Source organism: Buceros rhinoceros, unplaced genomic scaffold (genome assembly GCF_000710305.1).
Source record: "Buceros rhinoceros silvestris isolate BGI_N320 unplaced genomic scaffold, ASM71030v1 scaffold6998, whole genome shotgun sequence".
NCBI lineage: Eukaryota > Metazoa > Chordata > Aves > Bucerotiformes > Bucerotidae > Buceros > Buceros rhinoceros.
In genome coordinates this window covers 109329-113966 of record NW_010428533.1, presented here as the reverse complement: position 1 = coordinate 113966, position 4638 = coordinate 109329, and positions in this window count along the sequence as shown.

Genomic DNA, 4638 nt, shown 5'->3' with positions numbered 1-4638 from the left:
TGAGATTGCAACGGACTCTTGCAGGTTATCTCTTTCTAGTAGGCTGGATAAAATAGCCAGGATTTTCTCTCCCTCGTTTTCCCATCGCATCGTTTTCTCTCTCTCCACACTGAAATGTAGCTTTAGCCTCTGTGTGGGTGGCTAGGAGAGTATCCCCGTGTCCACAAATGACAGGCGTCTCTGGGGTTTGGGGTTGGGGTTTTGTTCTTTTTTAAGCAGACTTTCCAGGGGCTTGGAGACATCATTATTAAAGCAGTCAGGACCTGACTCCTGCATGCTCCCACTGCCATCGGCACAAACCTGCCAAAGTGGTTCTGCTCCAGTAGGCTCAGATCCTGCTGGCCATGCCTCCTGTTGTTTACACAGGTGTAAATTAAGTGTGAATCTGGGGTGGCCAGCGCAGGCATTAATCATCATGTCAGCATAACAGAGAGCTGCCTTCAGCCCTCCGTGGAACTTGCTGAGGTTCCTACTCCATGATAAATGTACCAAACATTCATCACGCACCACGATGTCCCTTCCCGTGCACCCAGGCATTTGGGAGCTGGTACCTCCATCAGCAGTGGTGCTTTGGGAAACCGCTCTGCAGTCTGTGCTTTGTGACCGTGAGGTGCAGCACACTGGCTGCCACTTATTTGGTTGGGCTCAAAATTGGTTTGCTGAAGCTCTTTGCTACCACATGAGACCTTTCTTCCTCTCCCACAGCTTTATTGGGTCAGATTTGGTCATGCCAGCTCCCGAGGAGTGGTGGTTCAGCTCAGACCATGGAGCAGCATTTCCAGAGGACAAACCAAGTCAGACACAGCTCCGAGGCAGTGCTGCTCCCCGAAGACGACAATGCATCAGCTGCTTGGAAAGGAGCCTTAATGCCTGGTGGAAGGCAAGATTTACATGGTAAAAAATTGACTGAGAGCTGCTACAGTAAAGTATCTGTAAAAACAAATGTTATACATCCATGAAAAAAATCCTAGGGGTTATATGAAGAATTTATTATTGCGGCAGTCTTGTTTTTTCTTTCTCACTGAATTGCAAAACCGAGTTTCATGTTGACTCAGGTAATTCAGACTGTTCTTAACCATTTGTTATTGATGTTAGTGATACAGATTATAAAGTACAGCTGGAAGGTCTTGTTCATCTTTAAAATACCACAGACAAAACTTTTGTTCTGAAGTTCATGCTGAAAAGTTGGCTCTTGCTGTTGCAAACACAAACACAAAGGGAATTCGCTTGCACTGAAATGGGTCCTGAGAGAATATCTGCTTTCTGGTTTTGTGCTGAGTCGTGCAAGGATGGTTAAAACAAAGTTAAAGAAAAAAAAAGAGAGAAATTTTTTTTTTAAAGAAATTTCACTCTTCGTAACTGATGGCTTATGGGTTTAGAATGTTCAAGATGAGTGGGGTTTTTTATTATTGGTGTTATTATTAGCAAAGCAAGGGCAAGAACATAACTCATATGCTCCACCTAGAGCACACCACTACTTGTTGTGGGTGTGTTGGAGCCGTTGCATTTGTGCTATGGGGAGGAGAAGTGTGAGTCCATGCAACACAACTAGTATTCAGGAATCCTTTTGGGATGCTGCGAGCCTGAGACGTGGACACTATGACCCTGCACTGCTCAGGTCAGGCCTGAAACCTCCCAGCAGGTCACAAGAACTGGCCATGTCTATTACTGGTTCCCATTTGCCTGTCGGCTTTGAGGAAGTGACACTGAATAAACAAGGGTGTGTAATTCCTTCTGCAGTCTCCAGCAATACGGCCTTGCATAGTTTTAGCCATGGAATACACTACTCTGGAGAGATTTTATTTTGTACTATCAGAACTTCCTTAAATTTAAAGTTCTGGATTAAAGAAAGTGTTTGGGAACTGAAGCTGGATCTTGCCAGTGGCCTTATGAATAGGATTTTTACATTCCAATTTTAAGGCTCTTCACACATTTTCTCTGGAAATCTCAAGTTTCTCTTTTGGGGGCTGAGTTTGTATTTTAATGAATCAGAAAGTGTGAAAGCAATATGAAAATAAGTTGTTAAGTCTTGGGAGGAACAGTCTTCCAGAACTGCCTATCAATAGAAAACTGCCTTCAATAGGCTGCAGCTTTGCAAACGTTGAAGGGGAAAAGGACTAGCTGTAGAGATAGTGATCTGCGTAAATGTGGGTATTTTAAGACTGTACAGTGCCTGCCTTTGTCCTCAGAAAGAATGTTATGAATGAAGGCTCAGTATTTTCTGTGTTAGATAAGTTTCTATCGCTTTACTTCATAATTAATGTAAAAATTAAAGAATGTACATGGGTTGCTACAGATCATATAAGGTAGTGCAATGCTGCAAACAATTTTGATTTAGGAAGTTGTCTTTTTCCTTGTCTTCAATTACTGATGGGATTTCTTTCTTGTTTTTTGTTTTCCATCATGGATGTGCTGAAGGGAGGTTGCCCAGACAGTTTTGCTCACTGATGCTGTAATAAGGCTGAGAGATGAAGAAGGTGGGCGTCAGTAACCCCGCATACTCATTTGGCCCAGAAGTTAAAAAGGCTTAAATGCAACAAGAATGAAGTCAACACTGAAAGAGGATAAGCAAGAATCTGTGGTGTAGTTTGGTCAGGGAGGCACAAGTTAGCGCTTTTATTCTCTGAAATCTGACTTAGAGGGGTTATATAAAGCACTAACTACTGAAAGAAATAGAAAAAGCGGGGGTGGAATCCATGTGGTCAGAGATCCTTCGTGATAACACAGCAGGGGTTTTGTATATGATTTGGCAAAGTTTAATTGGTGTAAGCAGGAGAGTTCATATGAATCCCTTGGAACCGATAGGAGATCCTATCAGTTGATGAGACCCTATCCTGGGTCTCATTCCGAAACAAATCAAGTGTCAGGAGCATAAAATAGTTGATACCTACATAAAATAGTCATTCTTTTTACCCTTTAGTACAATGAAGTAATGCTTATTAAGAAGAGAGACTCAGAAGAACTTGAAACACCAAAGACAGGAATTTCTCGTCCCTTTCAGATGCAGGTAAGATTCTTTCAGAGACTGGATCCTCTGGTGTCTTTTTCAAGTGATTCGTTCTAACCCACACAGGGCTACAGTCGCAGTGGGGCAGAACACCGTGTGACAGCGTCGTTTACATCCCATTAGAGATGATGAGTTATAAATCACCACAAACCATCAGTGTGATAAAAGAAAGTAGCCGAGTTTAACCGTGGTCTTTTAGGGCTGCAGCAAACAAGTGGAAAAGCATTGTCATCAGTTTTCCTTCTTTTGAAGGAAAATCTGTTTTTTGCTACAAGTAATCTTGCAAGAGCAAAAGATGACTTTTTACTGAAGAAATCTGAAACCCGCAGTGGTTTAAAATCACATTACTGAAATGTAGATACACTCATCAGAAGCAAAATGTCGAGTATGCAGCTACCCAGCAAATTAAGTGTATTTTTACTTGCAGGAGCTACCACAGTAAACAGAAGTAATAAACCCGGTGTTCCTATACCACCTAAAGTCTTTACATGAGCTAAAATTTCTCTGCATAGAACAGTACCTCTGTCTCTCTTGTTCTTAGAATTCAGGCCAGCTTTATTGATTTCAGAGTCACGATGAAATTCAGCAGAGGCTGAACGCGTCGTGAGGCGTTGCAGAGCTGCATGCTATGGAGGCTGGTTGCCAGGGAGTTCCTAACCGAACTTCTGCCTGAGCGGACTCAAATCCCTAATTCCTGTCAGGCTGAAATAACAGCTTTCAGACTGGTAACTGGAGGGCCTGTGGAGGGGAAGGGCCGGGGCCCAATCCCTTTTCTCGTGTGTGCCTAACCAAATACCTAGACAGATGCTGCAGCAACAACAGGGAGACAGGTTCTCCACTGAGGGAAAATTTCCTCAACTTTTAACCATTCTTGAGATCGTTTCCCTGTCCAAAGACAAATCTAACTAGTCTGTTGAGGTCGAATTGTTCCAAAGAAGAGACTAATAAATGTAGTAAACCAATTACAGCTGTGGCTCAGCACAGGTCTGCTGGAGCTGGTATCTGAGGTGCTAAATGGAGAGAGAGAAGATGATGATGGCAAGGATGAAAGGACAGAAATGTAGAGGCAAGGACCCGCAGATGTTGGCAGTAAAGCTAGCCCATAAAACAGACTGCTCTGCACCTCTTCCTTGCAGGGCCCAACCCATCAGACGTACTTTGAGCACGTCCATGAGATGAGGCTTCACAGAAGAGCCAGACCAGTAACAGGTTTGTAGTTCCCAGTAGGGCTTAGGAGCAAGCTGGACGTTTTGTGGCTGTGTCTCGTCGTGTTGTGGGCAGTCTGTGGATGTCTCTCCCTCTCCAGAGCATTACTCCTCAAGTGCCACAGGACTTCGAAACAGGAACGTGGGGTTTGAGGAATCAAGTATTACTTTTTGATGCTTGGCTTGGCAGTCAGCCTAATCATTATTGCGGATTTGTCAGGCAAGTTGTCTTTCTAAAATGTTCCTGCTCTTTTGAACTATCCATGGAGCTTGTTACGTTTTTTCTATAACGCTTTAAGATGCCAAAGTTCAGTTTTAAAACGAAAGAGCCCAGAAGCCAGAAAGACACTGCTCTGCTGTCAAATATAACCTCAACTCAAGCATTTGGAAGCCTGCAGGGCTTGGAGAGAAAATGAGGAAGGGTAA